The sequence below is a fragment of the Schistocerca piceifrons genome, chromosome 5 (genome assembly GCF_021461385.2).
Source record: "Schistocerca piceifrons isolate TAMUIC-IGC-003096 chromosome 5, iqSchPice1.1, whole genome shotgun sequence".
In the NCBI taxonomy this organism is placed as follows: domain Eukaryota; kingdom Metazoa; phylum Arthropoda; class Insecta; order Orthoptera; family Acrididae; genus Schistocerca; species Schistocerca piceifrons.
The window spans coordinates 671,157,637-671,169,647 of NC_060142.1; positions in this window are offsets into that span (position 1 = coordinate 671,157,637).

Below are 12,011 nucleotides of genomic sequence, written 5' to 3' on the forward strand. Positions count from 1 at the left end.
CAACTGCAGACAGCCAGACATATGGCGTAACCTTAAGAAAATATAATGGGGCCATAAGTGCCTTAGAATACCAATTTGGGAAGATCAACAGTACCTCACCATTCAAGTGCTCAGCCCGCTGCACGTCGTGGACGCCCAAAAAAAATGGCTCTGAGCGCTATGGGACTTGACATCTAAGGTCATCAGTCCCCTAGAACTTAGAACTACTTAAACCTAAGGACATCGCACACATCCATGCCCGAGGCAGGATTCGAACCTGCGACAGCAGCGGTCGCACGGTTCCTGACTGAAGCGCCTAGAACCGCTCTGCCACACCGGCCGGCGTGGACGCCCAGCAAGACTGGTCAACAGACTGGCGTGCAGACAACAATGAGTCGCCTCTTTCCACATGTATAGAGTGGCAGCCGCCAGAACTAATACCGAGGGCAGGAGGGGCAACCGAATAAATCAAACCTAACAAGACACCTGCTACTAAGAGCGCTTCAAGCACATTGTTCTACGAATGGCATTAAATAAGATACGCCTGCTACGGAGCAAACAATAAAAGGAAAACATGCAATAACTCAACTGTCAAGAAACAAAAATAATAAAAATGTATTATCAAAAAACAAAAATAATAAAACTCTAATATAATATATAAAAGGGACGTAATGGACATACCACAATCTAGACATGATAGTCCAAGATATGTCAAATAGAGAGAGTACATCATATTAAGAATACAAAGATAGGGATGCAGATAATAGAACACAACGTGCAAGGTGCAACAAATCTCATTTAACTGAGAAGGCAGCGTTATGTCCGATATTTTGGCGATCCACCTGTCCCCCATCTTCAGGAGGACTCTGCTGCTGCTGAGTCCACTGAAAACTGATGCCGAAGCTGCAAATCGTCGTCCTATATAGGCCCCCGTACCGTACACACTGCGCGCGTCGCCAATCACAGTTGCTGCTCTCCAAGACTGCCCTGCTGGATCCACGCTTAGTAGGGCACAGGCGGCGACGATATATGGCACTCAGAGATTATTTTCAAACACTCAGACTGGTCGCATCCAAGAACGTTCTGGTTTGATGTTGGATAGTACAGTACTGCTAAGAGGAAAATCGTTGTCTCTATTAATCAAATTGACTGGAACCTAATTTCAATCGTCTCTTTATAACCATTTTTCCAAAAACCAGGAGCACTGGTAACAACTATCACAGTCTCCGCAAATTTCATCCTAGGTCCCTCGTTTAGACAATGATGATCGTATGTCGTATGGCATTATTGGTCTAGAGTCCCCATCTGGGGAAGTTCAGCTGACGAGTTGCACGTCTTTTCAGGTTAGAACACCGAAAATGCAAATAAAATATCTCCTGCCTCATACAAAATTTTCGTCGTTTAATGTCCGTTGATAACTTGTACTGTACTTCTGATTCTGAAGCTGTAAGCTGTATTATAGACACTATATTTAATAAGTAACCGATGTAATAGTGTATTTATTTCTGACTGTGTATAATTGATTGTAATTATAGTGAAAATATTGTAAATTGCTGCGAAATAGCCAAGGGAACTTTATTTAAATGTATCGTTAGCAAAGACGGAATGGCAGTAGTTGTTCCGTTGTTTATCTTTGGGTATCGAGACTCTCTGTCGCGAAGCGAGCAGGAAGCAAGCTATGCTCGCGCCGGTGTAGACGCGCCTGATTCATTGACGCGCGAGTATTGAGAGCATGTCAGGAACGGATAGGCGGATGAAGCTGCAATTTTAACTATTTCCTGTCCGGTAATTATCCGTGGCTCCGGAGATGACTCGGGGTTCTCAAACAGCAGTAGTAACAACGGCAGCTCAGTATTGGCGTGGACTACATTCTTGGTCGTCCGCACAGCTACACATCGTAAGACTGTTAACTGACAGATATAGGAATGCAGAGGCTTCACCCAGTTACATTTGTTTCACAAAGTATGACTAACTTGAATAATAACTTGCAATAGTTAAAACTTGTAGGGCACCTGTAAGAGGCGGCCGCTGTTAAGACAACAATGGTGCTGCAGGCTCCAGTACAGTGTGATTCGCCGGCGGAATTGAAGAGGCCGATATCGGATAAAATTTCCGTTATCACGCAGGGCAACGCGGAACGCGCGGAGGTGTTTGGCTAGGTCAGTTTGGTCGGATATACAACGAGCTGAAGAATTACAGAGGGATATACGGGAGGTGTGCTAGTGGGGAGAACGGCCAATATTTGACGCTTCTCAACCCGTATGAAATTAGCGTTTATGAAGAAATGCTAAGTTCTGTGCCGAAGAGGCAGGCTTGTCAAAATGTTCTAGTAATTGAAGTAGCCAACCCCAACGATGCTGGTCCTAAAGAAAACCGAGGCGAAATTCCTGAAAAGAGACAAGACGAGTTTGCCGATGATGACCGGGTACGACTAATTGACGGCCACATAGATTACGACATCTACGAGGTTACTGCTGACGTCATACAGTCAGAGGAGAGTGGTATGGGTTGCGTAAGCTCGGGAGAAGAATTAAAAGCAGAAACAGAGCGCATTTCTCCAAGCAATTTTGAAGATGATAGCCATCTTTCCGAAAAAAATTTACCTGACTTGACAGTTAGCGAATTTTTGGCAATACAAGGTTCGTTCATGAAAGAAATTGATAAAAAGGTTTCAGTTTTGGGGTCAAGACGGCTTCAGCAACCGAGGGACAGACAGGTAGAAATTAAGAATGTCCAAGAACAGAAAATTAAAAAAACCACCAGATAAACCACTATCGGATTTTTCTAGAGTGACCTTGATGTGGATGAGGACTCGTTAAGGGAAAACCAAGAACTAGACACGGCCTACAAATCCATGTTTTATTAGATCCCGGGGCAGAGCTAAGTGCTAAGTCCGGAAAAATTTTCGATTTGTTAATGGAGAGATCAGGAGTAGCAGTAATGCCCGTAATGGGAGTTAAAATAATCGGTGCTACCGGAAAGAATAGCAAACATATATCCCATAAATATTTGCCTGTTTCGAAATTCAAGGGGAACTATTTGAACATAAATTTATCGTCGTGCCAGATTTGAGCATTGAGATAATAATGGGCTTCGACTGGCTATTGAAATACAATACAGTAATTGACTGGAACAGTAAATCAATGATGTGTAATTCAAAAGATGAGACAGAAATTAGTGTGAATTCTAATTAAACAGTACCAACCTATTAGCATTGTTACTTCGCCTGCTGAGAGTGGTTTAGGCGGAAATACGGATTACTGCAGTACACACAATATGACTGTTGACGATAGTTTGGAAGTGAGTTAGTATTGTGGACGGTGTGTCAAATGCTACACCTGAACAGAATGAAGACTTGTATGACATAGTTATGAGAAATAAAAACGTGTTTTCGAATAAACCGGGCCTGTTACTGGATATCAATGCAAGTCAAACGTAATGCCCCACGAACCGTTCTTTGTACGACTGTAAGCGGTACCGCTGTCAAAAAGGAGGCTGTACAACAAGAAATAGATCGAATGCTGGAATGATATGTTTCAGAGAGGAATACCAGTCCCTATAACAATCACTTGATCGTTGTTGTTGTGATCTTCAGTCCAGAGACTGGTTTGATGCAGCTCTCCATGCTACTCTATCCTGTGCAAGCTTCTTCATCTCCCAGTACCTGCTGCAACCGACATCCTTCTGAATCTGCTTAGTGTATTCATCTCTTGGTCTCCCTCTACGATTTTTACCCTCCACACAGCCCTCCAATACTAAATTGGTGATCCCTTGATGCCTCAGAACATGTCCTACCAACCGATTCCTTCTTCTAGTCAAGTTGTGCCACAAATTCCTCTTCTCCCCAATTCTATTTAGCACCTCCTCATTAGTTACATGATCTACCCATCTAATCTTCAGCATTCTTCTGTAGCACCGCATTTCGAAAGCTTCTATTCTCTTCTTGTCCAGACTATATATCGTCCATGTTTCACTTCCATACAAGGCTACACTCCATACAAATACTTTCAGAAACGACTTCCTGACACTTAAATCTATACTCAATGTTAACAAATAGTAAGAGAAACAGATGGTAGTGTCAGGATTGTGATACGTACGCTGAACAAAGTTGTTCAACACAAAACGGGTAAGCTATAAAGTATGGAAGAAATATTGCAAAGATTTCATAATGTACAATTTATGACCAGCCTCGACCTCACGGTCGGCTACTGGCAGGTCCCTCTTGAGGAACAGTCTAGGAAATACACTGCTTTTTTGTATGTAGTCTGGTGTTGCTAGTGTAAGGTAGTGCCATTCGGACTGAATCTGTCAGTGTCTGTCTTTATCAGGGCGCTCGATAAAGTACTAGGCGTGGTCCTAAGTACCAGACTGACAATGTACGTGGACGACTTGCTGTTGGCGAATGCGTCCTGGCAAGAACATTACGATCTTTTAGACGAGGTTTTCTGTGCGCTACGAAAAGGCGGAATGACTCTGAAACTGAAAAAGTGTGAGTCTGAGAGACAAGAATTGAATTTTCTTGGTCATTTAATTACAACAGTAGGAATCACTAAAGATCCACAGGAGATAGAGGCAATAAAGAATTGACCAGCTCCGAAGACTAGAAAACAATTGAAGACTTTTCTAGGATTAAGCGGTTTTTATCGCAAGTTCGAGCAGGGCTAAGCATTCAATGATCCAAAATTAAACAACTTCTTACGCAAAAATACACCGTTTGTGCTTACTATCGACTGTCAGGCCGCATTTGAGAGACTGAAAAGCGAGTTGTTACAGAGTAACACATTTTACCATTCTGACCTTTCGTTACCATTTCACAGGCGAACGGACTCTTCAAATTACGGTTTAGGTGTGAAACTGTTTCAGGAGTTGGGAGAAGGAGAGAACAAGGGACACTGGACGGTTGCTTTCACAAGTCGGACGCTGACAAAAAGTGAGCGAAACTACACGGTTTTTGAGAAGAAAGGTCTCGCAATCGTATCGAGTTTTAAGAAATTTAAAGGCTACTTGTGGGACCTCAAAGTGATAATTCACACAGACCATAAGGCGCCCACTTTTCTCAAAGATTGTTGTTTACTGATAGTCGTTGACAAGACGGTCTCTCTATTTACAGCGGTTTAATTATTATGTATGTTTTGTAAAAGGTACAGACAACTGCATAGCGGATGCGCAGTCGCATTTATCTGAAACCGATCAGCGAATAGTGGAAGACGAATCCGAAGGTGTACTGAAACTATTCTACTTTCAAGACGTGGAAGGACGAAGGAAGATAGAGAGTATTTGTAAAAATATGTGTCATCATCAAAGGGAGGGCGAATGCTTCAAAATTGTGAAGACCAAGTATGACGAAAAGAATAAAAACGGAGAAAGGTTGAGAAAGTATTACACAATGTACAACAATATCTCCTGTATACACGCAAAGATGAAAATAGTGACACTTGGCTGATGTGTTGGACGACCATGTACATCACCGAAATAATATTCTATTATCACTTAGCCTATGGCCTCTGCGGACCAAAGAAATATACAGAAAAATGGTTGAAGCTGTGAATTTTAACCACATGTTACAGAGAATAACAGATAGGATAAAGACTTGCGATAAGTGTCATAGAGTGAAAGTGACCAATTGCACAAATGGTGGTCCTATGTGGAGCATAGGACCTGCCGATCTATTAGAGTTAGCGTGTACGGACCTACATGGCCCCCGGCCAAAAACCTCAGGTTATTTCGCCTAGATATTAGTAGGGCTGGAAGCCTTTCCGAAGTTCATTAAGTTATATTCCATAAGAAATACAACAGCTAAAATGGTTTATAACAAACTTGCAAACGATTACTTTGTACATATCGGCAAACCAAAAGAGACTTTGTCCGATAATGGGGCTCAGTTTACTTCCAAATTATGGAATAATTCCAACCCAAAAGAAAGCAGATGTTGACAGGTGTGAAAATTACCGAACTCTCAGTTTAATAAGTCACGGCTGCAAAATACTAACACGAATTCTTTACAGACGAATGGAAAAACTGGTAAAAGCCGACTTCGGGGAAGATCAGTTAGGATTCCGTAGGAATGTTGGAACACGTGAGGCAATACTGACCCTACGACTTATCTTAGAAAATAGATTAAGGAAAGGCAAACCAATTTCCTAGCATTTGTAGACTTAGAGAAAGCTTTTGACAATGTTGATTGGAATAGTCTCTTTCAAATTCTGAAGGTGTCAGGGGTAAAATACAGAGAGCGAAAGGCTATTTACAATTTGTACAGAAAGCAGATGGCAATTATAAGAGTCGAGGGGTATGAAAGGGAAGCAGTGGTTGGGAAGGGAGTGAAACAGAGTTGTAGCCTATCCCCAATGTTAATTCAATCTGTATATTGAGCAAGCAGTAAAGGATACATAAGAAAAATTCGGAGTAGGTATTAAAATCCATGGAGAAGAAATAAAAACTTTGAGGTTCGCCGATGACATTGTAATTGTGTCAGAGACAGCAAAGGACTTGGAAGAGCAGTTGAACGGAATGGACAGTGTCTTGAAAGTAATATAAGATGAACATCAACAAAAGCAAAACGAGGATAATGGAATGTAGTCGAATTAAGTCTGGTGATGCTGAGGAAATTAGATTAGGAAATGATAGGCTTAAAGTAGTAAAGGAGTTTTGCTAGTTGGGGAGCAAAATAACTAAATATGGTCGAAGTAGAGAGGATATAAAATGTAGACTGGCAATGGCAAGGAAAGCGTTTCTGAAGAAGAGTAATTTGCTAACATTGAGTATAGATTTAAGTGTCAGGAAGTCGTTTCTGAAAGTATTTGTGTGGAGTGTAGTCATGTGTGGAAGTGAAACATGGACGATAACCAGTTTGGACAAGAAGAGAATAGAAGCTTTCGAAATGAGGTGCTACAGAAGAATGCTGAAGATTAGATGGGTAGATCATGAAACTAATGAGGAGGTACTAAATAGAATTGGAGAGAAGGGGAATTTGTGGCACAACGTGACTAGAAGAAGGGATCGGTTGGCAGGACATGTTCTGAGGCATCAGGGGATCACCAGTTTAGCATTGGAGGGCAGCGTGGAGGGTAAAAATCGTAGAGGGAGACCAAGAGATGATGAGTACACTAAGCAGATTCAGATGGATGTAGGTTGCAGTAGGTACTGGGAGACGAAGCAGCTTGCACAGGATAGAGTAGCATGGAGGGCTGCATCAAACCAGTCTCTGAAGACTACAACAACAACATGGTTTCTTGAAAGATGTAATTTTGTTGTTTAACATATGTTATGGTACACCATGATGATTTTGGTTCCAATGAAACAGTGTCATGCTATTACGTGCCCATACGTGATTATGATGATTAATGAGAGGCTTAGTAAGTAATTAACAAACCTGGCGTTTTCGTATATGCATTTCTGTTTGTATTTCTTGGGACATTCCATTATTTTGTTCCCATTCAGGAAAAGCTCATGGAATGTGGGGCACAGGTAACACCGAAAATGCGGATAAAGTATCTTCTGCACCATACCAAATTTTCGTTGTTTAATGCCCGTTGATAACTTGTGTTGTACTTCTGATTCTGAAGCTGTAAGCAGTATTACAGAAACTATATTTATTAAGTAACCAACGTAATAGTGTATTTATTTCTGTGTGTAATTGATTGTAATTATAGTGAAAATATTGTAAATTGCTGCGAAATAGCCAAGGGAACTTCATTTAAATGTATCGTTAGCAAAGACGAAATGGCAGTAGTTGTTCCGTTGTTTATCTTTGGGTATGGAGACTCTCTGTCGCGATGCGAGCAGGAAGCAAGCAGAGCAGCTTGAAGAGTGCGGAAGTGTTCGTTGGACGCTCCCGACCACACGGTGTGCAGCTATGCTGGCGCCGGTGTGGACGCGCCTGATTCATTAACTCCCGAACATTGAGAGCACGGTAGGAGTGGACAGGCGGAGGAAGCTGCAGTTTTAACTATTTCCTCTTCTGTAATTATCCGTGGTTCTGGAGACGACTCGGGGTTCTCAAACGCAGCAGCTGCAACAACGGCAGCTCAGCATTGTCGTCGACTACATTATTGATCGTCCGTACAGCAACAATATAGTAAGACTGTTAACTGACAGATATAGGAATGTAGAGACTTTACACAGTTACATTTGTTTCACAAAGTATGACTAACTTGAATAATAACTTACAATAGTTAAAACTTGTAGGGCACCTGTATTCTCATTTTCCTCAGACATTATTAGCAGGCAGAGTCCCCTTTCCTTTCCATGCAATCACCGAGTGTCCTAAGAATATGAAAACTGATAAACTCTTTACTACCATTTTTGTGTGTATGCTAATGACTAGTTTCAGTATGAATCAACTGTGCATTCTTATATTGCACAACAGAAGCTAAACTATATTGCAAATTTTAGTATTAACTTCATTTACTTAAAGTAACTTAAAATTTCACTGGCAAAACTAATAACTGAAGATACAGCACAAATTAAGAGAGTGCGGTTTTATTTATTCTGTATCTAACTTAGCGAGTGACTTCTGTTGATTTGATATGTATTTTATTGTTGGTATTTTGAAAGTAAAATCAGTTGCTCATTTGCTTAAAGTAAATTCAGTTCAATCTTTCAATAATGAAAAGTAAATTGGTTCCCAGTTTCTAAATTTTGCATTACGTTACACTGAGGTTACTGAAATTCATTTTTTACATAACAGAGTTTAAGTTAAGGCAGTCATTTATTTAACCAGTACCTACATTTGATTTTACTTTCAAAATACGATATTTCAGAATAAGTAATCGCAAACTCAGTGCTTTCTGATTCATTTATTTTCTGGTGAACTGTTGTACTGTGGAAAAGCGTGACAACCTTCTGTTACCACGCCAGTGATTATTTGCTTAAATTTCTTTGCCATTATCTTTCTTATGATTCTGGGGCTTCATTGCCCTAGTGGGCAATTATCCCTTTTTGAGATAATCGGTGTTTTCTTTGTGTTATCAGTAATTTTGTGGTAAATATTTCATGGTAACCCTTTCCCGCCTGTGCGGTTCGTGAGCGATTGTACTATATTCCACCCAATCCAAAATTATCATCAGTACTTAGCTTAATTTTAGAATAGATTCTTCCTTCAAAAGAGTCTGTTGTACATTTTCCTCCAACTAACCGGTGTTATTTTCCTTCGGTAACGATAGCCTTACTCACTGTAAAATTTCATTAGGCATATGCAATCACGGTCAGTTATATCGCAATGCAGTAGGCCGATTAGAAAGGGGAGTTTACGAAGTGACGCCACATTGGGCGACTTGAATGTCGATGATGATGAGGACAACACAACACTTAGTCCCCGACCGGAGAAAATCTCAGACCCGGCCGGAAATCGAACCCGGGCCGGCCGCGGTGGTCTAGCGGTTCAGGCGCTCAGTCCGGAACCGCGCGACTGCTACGGTCGCACGTTCGAATCCTGCCTCGGGCATGGATGTGTGTGATGTCCTTAGGTTAGTTAGGTTTAAGTAGTTCTAAGTTCTAGGGGACTGATGACCACAGATGTTGAGTCGCATAGTGCTCAGAGCCATTTTTGAAATCGAACCCGGGCCCACTGCATGGCAGTCAGCCGCACTGCCCACTCGGTTAAGCGGGCGGACTGTTTAGACAATGTTCTGCTTCCGTCGATTTTTCCGACTGTTGTAGCCTCGTATAAAGGCGATCTGCACCTCTCCTGAACTGTGCGAACTGGACGGACAGTGTAAGCCTTCCAGTATTGGCACATAATTATGTATATGCCAAGTATCATAGCCCCAAATTATCTTTCACAGAGCCGAGAAGTGCCCTAATCTTGGAAGGTGGATGGAACTTGGGCTTAACGTTAAATTTCCTAACAGTTCTTCCAGTCTTAAACAATAGGCTTCCAGCTTAAGGAATAAAGGCCACAGATCTACGCTCCTCTTCATGCACCTCCGGGGACTGTCCAAACTCCATAGCTTGACAAATCTGCTTCTCAGAGTATGTAGCACAGATCTGTGGCCTGATTCCTTATGCTGCGGGCATATCGTTTAAGAGTAGAAGAATTTAACGAATTTTAACATTAAGAGTGTTTTCGGTCCACTTTCCAAGTTAGGGCAATATTCGACTCTGTGCATGATAATTGAGAGCTGAGGAAACCTGACACATATAAAATTCGGTGTCATTGTGGGAAGCTGTACATCAGGTTCGATTCTGACAGTGCAGGACAGGTGCGTGGAACATTGCCGTCATATGAGGTTACAACAGCCGGAAAAATCGGTGGTAGCAAATTGTTGGCTTAATGGGGGACATGGGACAACATTTGATGAGACTGTGATAGTTGCCAACACTTCGGGTTTTAGAACAATGTATTTAAAGTGGCAGCTTAAATAAGTATTGGCAGACAATTTGTTTAGTAGAGACAACGATTTAACTCTTCGCAGGAAGTGGGAGCCTGTATTATCCCGCATCAAAACACAACGTTTTTCCGTGCGGCCAGCCCAAGCATTTAAAAATAGTCTTTGAGTGCAATCTATCGTTGCCACCGCTGTTCTATTATGGGCGGTGCCACCAGTCCCGTATTGGAGGACAACAACTTTGATTGGCGGCATTCACCGTGTACGGTACGGGCGCCTATATATCTGGCTTAGGTAAAAGACATCCACCCTTCTACGCTGGGTGAAGCAATCGTATTTTCGTGCTAGATCTTCATTTTCCACTCTGACCCATCACATATGAATATAGAGTTCGGTTTTACTCCTTCAGGTAGTGGGGTATCATCATTTTCAGCGAAAATATTATACAGGGTGTCACAGCTATCTTGTCCACCCCAAAATATCTCTGGAACAATAACAGCTATTGGAAAACGACTTTCGCCGGTATCAATGTAGGGCTGGGGCCCATGAATGTACATATTTGGAAACATTCTAAAACGAAAGCACATGTGTTTTTGAACACAAACTTACGTTTTTTAAAATGGAACTCCTGTATTTTTTCTTCAGAAAACCATAGCATGACAAAGCACATACACAATGGGGTTGATTGCATCGCAATATTCCCATTACATCCCGAGATATTGAGACGTGAAGTTGACGCCTGAAACACCCGACATGCGCTGCTAGGGCACGTCCTGAGGCTCAAGCGTGAACCCCATGCTGCCCGTAATCGCGATGTGATTGACATGTGTAATCACACCTCCATACTTATCAAGAGGATGGCAGCAGACCGTATTATTCGTTTCGGACCATCGCGATTACGGGCAGCATGGGGTTCACGCCTGAGCCTCAGGACGTGCGCTAGCAGCGCATGTCTGGCGTTTCAAGCGTCAACTTCGCGTCTCAATATCTCGGGATGTAATGGGAATATTGCGATGCAATCAACGCCATTGTGTATGTGCTTTGTCATGCTATGGATTTCTGAAGAAAAAATATAGGAGGTCCATTTAAAAAAACGTAAGTTTGTGTTCAACAACACATATGCTTTCGTTTTAGAATGTTTCCAAATATGTACATTCATGGGCCCCAGCCCTACATTGATACCGGTGAAACTCGTCTTCCAATAGCTGTTATTGTTCCATAGATATTTTGGGTGGACAAGATAGCTGGGACACCCTGTATATAACATTTCAATACCTGAAAGTATCTCGGCAAGCAGTTGATATTTAGGTTGGAATATTGTTTTTGAAAATACGTATGTATTTTCAAAGCGAACAAAGTCTGGATCCATTAGCAGAGACATGAAAACGTTTGTCTTGTTGCAATCAATTGGACCAACAATTATCTATCTGATGCTGTCTGGCAGTGGTAATCCATTTTTTATTTTTTATTTTGAAGTATTGTCAGACCAAATAGTTAGCACAAAATCTTTGTGAAGCGGATGTTTCGCCCAACCATTCATGGTGAAGTCCGTATGACTACACTAGCATACATGCGGTATTACACAGCGGGAAAAAGGACACAGATGTCATACACATACACCTCATTTATTTTTGCACGTAGACAGGTATATATGCACACTCAAATAAGAACACAGTTCTGTGTGTACATCAAGTGTTGTGAACT